General features: G+C 42.0%; 1 long non-coding RNA gene across 1 annotated transcript; it reads right to left on the reverse strand.

Moving 5' to 3' along the window:
- Positions 1-8,731: 8,731 nt before the first annotated feature.
- On the reverse strand, positions 8,732-9,400 carry LOC125540366. Its single transcript, XR_007297293.1, has 2 exons — positions 9,176-9,400; positions 8,732-9,070 (listed from the first exon to the last, which is right to left on the reverse strand). It is a non-coding gene; the product is annotated as an uncharacterized LOC125540366 (long non-coding RNA).
- Between the last annotated feature and the right edge of the window lie 381 nt (positions 9,401-9,781).

Consider the following 9,781-nt stretch of genomic DNA (forward strand, 5'->3'; position numbering starts at 1 on the left):
TGCAAATCGAATGCTTTCGGTGGCAATTTTAGTCACACGAGGATGGCATGTTTAGTTGGAAAATGTGGCAAATCCGTGCTCAGTGTATTATGAAATGCCATGTAGAGACGTCATTAACTTGGCCTCTATCGGTTAAAACAAAAGTATTTCTATACTACATATAACATGATCGGTTGAGCTTAGACCATGGCAATATGAACGAAAATATACACTTTCCATGGCAACTGAGACAAACTTTATTGCATAGTTACATAATCATCTTTCCCAAATAGTTATCTCTTTTCGCAATAATTTAAGACAAAAGTCACATAGACAAAAGCAAATTGTTGACTCTCCTGTAATAATTATTATTCTTATGAAAATAAGCTAGCCCGTGCAGTTGCACGGGTGGGTGGCTAGTGTAATAAATATGAAGGAAGACGAAAAAAGAAAGTTGAAAAATTTACTAATCTATTTAGTCAACCCTATGGCCTATCTCACTATTCTATATGAGGGCATTCACAATGCATTATCTCTTAATGCGTCGTCGTAGGTACTATTTTTTCCGAAACAACCACCAAATGCATTGTATCTTACAGGGAAAATATCTAGTGCTACCCAGGCTCGGGTTGCTACCGTGATACCGATTTCTGCATCGTCAAATTCTTGGATTGGATGGCTCCTGTAACTTTGCTCATTTGCAAAAAAAGCCTTCTAGAAGTCCAATAATTACACATAGGTCCAGCAGATCCAACAGCTCCCAAATGTTGTCCGATGTGAGAATCCTACGGTCGAGAAGCAAGTATCATGATAGCACCTGAGCCTCGGTAGAACCAGATACTCTCTCGTATCTTACCTCTCACAGTGGGCAGTCTATGATACCAACTCCACAATGCATTATATATAAAATTAGTATCATGCACATGATACTAGTCTATGATACTGCTAACTCCATAATGCATTATATCACAAGTTGGTATCAGATTTTATTCATGGTCGAAGTTTGATGTTGGGAAGCATGCTATTCATGGGAATGAAGGGAGTACTTTTTTTCCAGTTATTGCTATACCATGTCAGGATAGTTGGCATTGCATGAGGATGCAGATACTACCATATGACACCACATTTTGAGAGGTCGGTGGTATTTCAATAATATTGCATTTAGTTATTATTTTTGGTTTTTTTTGCGTCTCAACATTGTGGCCTGGTTATGGAGAGAAAGAAAGAACAGAAAAATAGTGAGATGAGCCACAAAACGCCATGGCATTAATTACATTGCACAAGAAAACAAGCTAAGAGCCGTATCTAACATACAGCTCCACATTCTCCCTTCATTAATTAAAGTGCCCCATCAACATTTTGTCTATGATAATGTGCTAAGATCCAATCATTGTGAGTGCCCTGAGTGTCTATAGATGGTAGCCCTAGATGACATGGCAGCTGCATATAGCAATGGACTGATTGTATTGCTCCTTCCGGTCCTTTTTAGTCTGCATATAAATTTTGTCCAAAGTCAAAGTATCTTTACTTTGACCAAACTTATAGAAAAAATATCAATATTAACAATGCCAATTCAATGTTCTTAGATTCGTCATGAAATGTAGTTTCATAGTTTGTATTTTTGGTATTGTAGATGTTGAATTTTTTTAATATAATTTGGTCAAACTTTGCAATGTTTGACTTGACAGAAATCTAATACGCGAAGTCAAAATGACCGGAGGGAGTATTAGTCATGCTTTCAGTTTCTTAGATTTTTGGAGTAATACAATATTCAGTTTCATACACACTCATATGACGCTACTACTAATAATATGTTTAATAATTACTACAAATATACGATAAATAAAATATCAATTACGTGGTAAGGATTTTTAAATATATTTAACTTGGGAAACAATTATTATGGAATTTCCAAAAATACCATATATATTAATGACCATAGGTGCCATTCACGCCACAAAGGTACAAATATCTTTTTGGGAATAAATCTTTTAGTTGTTGTCGAACCTTAAGTTGACCTTTTCCAATTAACATATATCAAGCCAAGGGTATGTAATTTTGCAACTAACCTCTCCATTTCAAAACACTTGCATATTAATTAGTTTCGTCCTAAGTCAAACTTTATGAAGTTTGACTAAGTTTATTGAACAATATCAACAATCACTATGTCAAATCAATATCATTAAATATATCATGATTTGTAAAAAATAAATTTGGTAAAACAGAACGAGTAATGTTGGTGAAGACCACGTTGATGAAGACCTTGGCGATGACGTGTCAGCGTTGCAGTGGCGTCTCGAAGATGATGCGTCGCTTGGAGGCGTCCCTCTTGGTGAGGGGGGTTGATGTCGTGTCGTGCCGAAGAAGTCAATGAAGAATTGCACGCTTTCTAGACCAGCCTGGCGTGTGGATGGTGCATGTCCTGGTTGCTTCTCTTAGATGTGCTCGACGAAGATTTCTCTTTTCATGGGCTTGATGTAGTCGTACAGGAGGTGTCGATGTTTGGCTTGGCGCACAGTACATTGTCGGAGAGGTTGTTGTCGTCGGTGCAGGTTGGCCGGGCTCGGTGTAGTCGCACGCATCGTGGAGTCCACCCTCCACCGGAGATAAGTCGTAGCCTCGGGTGATGACATGGGGTCATGCAGTGTGCCGGTCCGAACCTGTACGGGGCCGCACGTCGAGTTGAGACGATGATGAGGAGACGTGCGGCTCTCGCGGGCGACAAAGACTAGATGGGCTCGATGTAGATCATCTGCTGCTGATGCTGATCCATGCATATACACTCATGCATGTGGCGCTAGCTATACGTGAATTTCATGAGCTCATACATGTGCATGAGGCCTAACCTTGCATGGATCCTGAAGCTGGCTGCTTGCGGTGTTGCGCCTTTGTCGTGTGGATGTAGATCGGATCAAGTTCGTATGCCCTCCCGGAGTCCCGATGTTGATGTGCCCGTACGTGCGGCGGGGGGCGCATGCCCTGATTGCCGGCACAGCCGGCGGGAGTCGTTGGAGTTCCGCGCTGATGCGTCCGGGCAGGCTGGACTGGAGTAGATGTGCGACGTAGGAACTACTGGAGCCGTGGGAGGTCGTTGATGCGTGGCCGCCTTTGGGGCACCGATTCCTGCTGAAATTTTCTTCACGGAATTGAATTGCATCGTTTTTGTTGGTGGCTAAGGAAAATCAATCTAGATTCGAAATTTGGAGCTATATAAACTAATCTAAAGAACCAATATAATCTTGATTGATCGCGTGACGCACCTCAGGAAAAGAAGATTAATCTCCCCAGAGGCGGCGCATTGCGGAAGTGGTGAAGGAACTTAGGATTGGCGTCGTCAGACTAACCGCTCTGATACCATGTAGAAATTATAGGATCCCTAATATTCGTGTTGTATTGATCTGACGCACATAGGGGTATATATAAAGTATATGTGAGAGGATAGGCTTGGAGTGCAAGGCAAGATTGGTAAACCAATTTTATCTTCAATACATATTTATTTCTAACTCTCAAATATTATCTCTAACAGCTTTGACCTATCAATATGGGTTAAACAATTAATAAGTTAAATCAAGGTTACCAAAGAGTTGTAACTCTTTTCACATATGAGAATTGTAAGTTTTTGTAGGAATAAAATCTCATTTTCAACGTCTGGAGTTGCAATCATTCACTTCAGAGATACATGTTTCACATATAGAATAATATACACGACCGACACCATTAAAGAAATTCAAATCCATGACATGGTAATGCTCCATCAGCATGTAAATATTTGGTTATTCATCCATTATTAACTTATTCTTGAGTCTTGACCATGCACATGAAGCTAGCTAGCCGATGCTTGGGGTGTCAGTGCTACCTGTCGATGCATATTTCTTGCTGGTTACAGATAGCTCCTCAGAGGAGGATTCAGAGAGAGATGACCAGTCGTATTCCCCCCCTCCCTCGAGGTGCATGCTCTAACTTGGCTGGGTTATATTGCTCATATCATGCATATGGTGTCTTGCATTGCCATGCCATCTGCTTAGATTAGACATGTTTTGTGTGAATGCCTCCTGTTTGCTTTCTATATCAGATATGTGAATTATGCAATGCCATGTTTTTCAGCCAGTTATCATATATGTGAATTATGCACCACCATGAAGCCAGGCATCATATATGTGAATTATCTGATGCCGCGACGATGTCGATGAAGACACGGACGCGCTCAGGCCTGAAGTCCTTGGTTACCGGCGTACCGACGGGCAGCACAATGACATGTGCGTCGGGCTTGTCTGCCAGGATTATCTTCTTGGCCTCTTCAGCGCACAACCCAACAACTTCCGGCCACCTCGCCTTCTCGCCACCGGCAACGTTGTCGGAAGAGCTCATCGTCGCCCTACCAAGACAAAAATGTAAACTAAGGCTAAAGATTTCTCAAGAAAACAGAGGCACAGTGTTGTGACTCACCGTTAAATCTAGGCTGGAGTGTTAGCTAGCAGCTTTTGCCTGGAACGATGCTACTTACAAGTAATCTGATTGCATTGTATTGATCGATCGAGTAGGAAAACGCTGTATTTATAGGTAGACATGGCAATACCTTGCTTGGGATAGAAGACATGCGGTGTGATGCCGGTGAGGTACTGTGGTCAAAGAAGCAACCTCTAGCTGACTAGCTATCTCTAAATTCCACGTGTGTAGTTATACTATTCAACTCACGACGAGGATAACATATTATTCTACCGACAATACAAGCCGCTATGTACGTGGTGGATAACGTGCTATTGAACCAACAGTACAAGTCCAGATGTAGTTTGTGGATAACGTACTATTCAACTAGGTGAGGATAACATTATGAATTTCGTGTGTGTCACGCATGGCCCATGCTTAATAAAACGATATGTCCTTCATCTATGGAGCAATTCAGGGGTCAATGGTACATACGTGGGAACATAATATCGACATGTACAGGATATTCCTAACTAAAAACCGATCTGTATTATAACTTGGGTTTACCCTCATTCTTAGGTCCGTGTCACATGTACAAATGACACATAGTTACTTTTTTAACATAATACAGACCCAAGCGCTCATACATACGCGCATACACTCATCTCTATGAATGCACACACGCACACCCTATGAACATCTTTGAGAGACTGAGCTGGCATATCATCTTGAGATTTACGAAGTCACCGTAGACGTCTTGTGGTCGACGGGAACGTCTCCTTCCATTGAGAGCGCATCGTCAGAAATCCTGAAATAAATACAGGAATAATGCGAGCACCAGGAGTTGAACCCTGGTGGGCTGAGAATACCACTGTCCTTCTAACAATCCAACCACAGATTGGTTGGCATGACACATAGTTACTTGGATATATTGACGCTGTCTTCTTTTGCACTCGATGACGGAGAAAACAAAACATCTTCCCATAGAAGAAAACACCGATAGGGCCAAACAACCATCCCCAACTCGTCCAGACAGGAACAGGGCGGCCTAACGTCACTAACTTGCCAACGAAAACGAATTTGGCAGTGCTTTTTGGAACATGGCAGACATAATACCAAAACATGAAGCATCGCCCGTCCACTCCATTGAATGACGCTATCGTATAACACCTAGAAGAAACACAAAAACAAATGGGCAGGCCCGTCCACAAGGCTGTGCGAGCGGTGCGATCGCACAGGGCCCCCGAAATCGTAGGGGCCCTGATCGAAGGAAAAATGATGTAACAGCCACGTTTCATGCGCTGGTTTGCTGCTTTTTTCGGATGGCTCGCTCGATCCGATTTAATCGGAAGCAACCTTGCACGAGAAGCGAAACGTGCAGCAGGCCCTCCGTCGCCCTAGTAATGATTTAGCGCTAATACCCAACCAATAGGCCCTCCTTCGTTGGCCTAGTAATGATTTATTCACTCCCCTTCCGGCCTGTTTGTAAAAGAGCAAGTAGAAAAACAAGGCAGGCTAGTTACGCTAATGGGCCTAATCCCTATGGCCGAGAGTGCTTGTTTCTTATTTTACATGGTAAGTCATAGCCATACGCCAGGGATCAAAATAGATGAAAGAAAAACTAGTTAGGCTACTATTATTTTTGTTACAATCATTCTCTTTCTGGTTCTTTTGATGTCTTCCTGCCGTATCAAATGCAATGCCTACTATTACGAAAGTGCTACTGGATTCGGCATGCGCTTAATTTTAATCAAAATTAATAAGATTATCACACTAGCCGTAAGCTAATTTCTTATTGTAACACTAATTCTTTGTGAGAATAGAGTCAATGAATTTAAACATTTCCTTTTAAGAAATAGTCCTTCCGTCCGGAATTATTTGTCGCGTAAATAAATGTATCTAGAGTATTTTAATTCTAGATACATTTATTTTTATCTATTTTTACAACAAGTAATTCGGGGCGGAGGGAGTACTAGACAGATGCTTTTCGGTAGAACATGTGCTCAGTTTACTATTTTGTCACAATTCACAAAAGAGAAGTTTATTGTTTCAATACTACATTTACTCTTAGCATACTATATAATATATATTTCAACTATTCTATGAAATAACACATATTTGAAGAGATATATTAAGTGAAACTATGTCTAATTATATTAGTAATACAATTTTTTGCTAAATTTTGGGCCTCATTTCACATTTCGCACCGGGCCCCTGAATTCCTGGAGACGGCCCTGCAAATGGGCACCAGATTTGGCCAAGAGAAAAGCTCCACATGCCTTCCACTGGCGCTAATCAGCATCACTAGAACGAGATCACGATCAGGAGGACTTATTCCCTGGCGCAGGTGACGACGTCACCTCCTTATCGTTGATTAGACATCTAGACTAAACCCTAACTAGGGCTAAGACTGCCCAAAATCCATGCTCAATACCCAAACCGCTGTTCCCTCCACCCAGGGACGAAGCCAGAAAATGGTGATAGGGGGGGGGGGGGGGGGGGGGGGGGGGGGGGGGGGGGGGGGGGGGAGGGGAAGGTCTAGAAGCATCAAAACCATAAAGGATATAGTAACCTAGCATAGTATCATTGTTTAGAAAGACTGGTAATATAGATATAGTAGGTCTAGATAGTCAAAATATTTTCGTTACTTTGCAATATAAATAAAATTTGAAGTCCTCTCAACAACCAACAAGATCAAATGACATATTTATTAGCACTGTTTTTCTATAAATATTTATTGGGGCCATTCTGTTCACTAGCCTCCACATTGTTTGTATTTGCCTTACCATCATGTTCACATGGACATTGAGAGATTGAATCAATTAGCTTGTAAAATTTATGAATACATTTGGTTCTCTTCCTCTTTATGTCTACATGGACGAATCTGAATTTTTCTAATTAGTTTCTATGACTGTAGTTTCTATTACTGTACTTTTAACATCTTGAATGCATAAATTAATCTAATGTTGGGAGATTTTCCAAGGACTAACTAAGACAATCAGAATTACAGAGGAGAGTTTCTAAAAAAAAGAGAATTAGAGGAGAATAAACTGACCTTCCCTGCTTGCTTCGTCGTCCCTCATAGGTCATGGAGACCATGCGGGCATGCGGCCCTACGTGCATCCGAGCGCCAGTGGTCTGTAGATCGCTGCCCAACCCTATCTGGTCACCCAAGAGGTCGCTCGATTGGAAATTTGGAATCAGGAAACTGCCCTCGGCGGCGACGGCGCACGTACTACCAGCAAGCCAAAACCTAAACTATCTGTGTGTGCGTGGGCTGCTGGTTTCCTAGTCTTTCATGGTGGGCTTAATGTAGACGTGTAGTAGTTGTTGTTGGATTTTGGCCTGCTATAAATCTGCCATAAATAATGGGCTTTACTTTGCGTTACAGACCACCAATAGGGGGGCGAGAGAGTAGTCACGGACTCACTGTAGATAGGAGATTAGCAGTTGCGTACTCGTGATTAAGGGCATGTACAGTGGTTGATAAGACAGTCTTATCTTAAGTCTTGCATGTAATTTAGAGATGACAAAAAAGAATGTCTACGGGTCATCTTTTAGCTTTATCTTTAATAACTAGCTATTCCTAAAAATGTGGTGAGACATATTGTGCTAAGAGATCATCTCTTGTCTTCTCTTAAATAAGAGAAGACAAGTCTTTTCTTATGAGTTCTCTCTCCTCCACCTCATTATTTATCCTACGTGGCGCACCTAAGATAACACCATTGTACATGCCCTAAGGGAAAAATCACATCGTTAGGGGGGGGGGGGGGGGTCCCCCCCCCTCGTCCCCCCTTGGATTCGTCCCTGCCTCCACCTTTCCGGCGTTGGAAACACAACAGAAGGAGAGAGGAACCAGCTGCAGCTGCTGCATGTATGGAATACCCCTAGTCACATCACATGCGTTCTTTGCGATAGGAATTGGTGTGAATCACACATTCACTTGTTTGCTATATATGTTCCGTTTGGCTAAGCACATCGCTTTCAGTATTCAAAATATGCTTCGATTGGGCTTGGGCTAGATTGCATAGATCAGTTTTTCGCCAAATGTTTTTCGTTGCCATGGTGGTTACTACTCTGTGTTGTTTAATGTAAATCATAATTTTCGCTACTTGCATATTTTATATTTTCAAATTCATTCCAGTTCCTAGTAGTTCACGCACCTTCCTTTTTAGGAGGAATTGTTCCTTGGTGGTGAATTGATGATTAAAATTGAGTTGTGAACTTCGGTTGCTCGAAAAAATACGATCAAACCAAGCAGAATACGCACAGACATAAGTTTTTCTCAATCAGCTATGGACGGAACTTCATAGTTCACACAAACCTGTAGATTACTGAATGATCAAACATATGACTTCCATACATTTTTATTCCTCCATTATTGATTTATTTATGAGCCAGCATCTATGCCGGCCACAGCAAGCAAAGGCAATCCAACTAGCCAACGTGGGGGATCTCGGCGACAGTGCCGGCGAAGATGCGGACGCGGTTGGGCCTGAAGTCTTCGGTCACCGCCGAACCAACCGGCACGACGACGATGTCGGCGTCAGGCTTGTCCTTGATGATGATCTCCTTGGCCTCCTTGATGGTCAGCCCGACCACCTCCGGCCACGAAGTCTTCTTGCACCCACCGGCGACGTCGTCCGAGGAGCTCATCGTCGTCGCACTGGTTAAGATCGATCAATAAAGCTAGCTTAACTGACGCATGCAGTGAGGAATTTCAACAACAAACTAAACAAGACTAATTGCTGCACATCTAGTTACTACTCACCGATTAATGGACGGTCTTCTCCCAGCTGATGGACGTACGGCCGATGATATTCGATGATTGACAGGCTAGCAAATTGCGCTGTGCGTGAGACTTGATTTGCATAGCACATTGGTCGAGTGATGTATATATAGTAGAGAGATTACGAGTAGGTAGCAGCTTCATTTTCCATCCATGGTACGTTCTAGTAGCAAGGTACACGTGCCACACGACTTGCATGCAAAGCTTCTTCGTGGACGCATCCATTAAGTTGGGTCAAGCAAGCAACCTACAGGTATAGCTGGCGAATTGATATGGTCTTGAATGCTTACTTCCACGTACGCGATAAGAGATAATGTTTTCAGGTATTCTAAAATCATACTCCCTCCGTTCCTTATATCATATAAGGTGTATCGATTTTTGAGAAAAAATCCAAAATATAAGGTGTATTGCGTTGCACCACTTGTTTGGATAATTTTTTTAGGGATTTGATTACATTTCCTTATATTAGGCAAGCTCCTCTATTTTCTCATGTCAATTAGTTAGGTGTAATCTCGCCCAATACTTGTGAAATTTTTCCTTCACGTGCGTTCTTTAATTTTCATGCCAAAAACTATACACCCTATATTT

The sequence above is a fragment of the Triticum urartu genome, chromosome 1, assembly GCF_003073215.2.
Source record: "Triticum urartu cultivar G1812 chromosome 1, Tu2.1, whole genome shotgun sequence".
Lineage (NCBI taxonomy): Eukaryota > Viridiplantae > Streptophyta > Magnoliopsida > Poales > Poaceae > Triticum > Triticum urartu.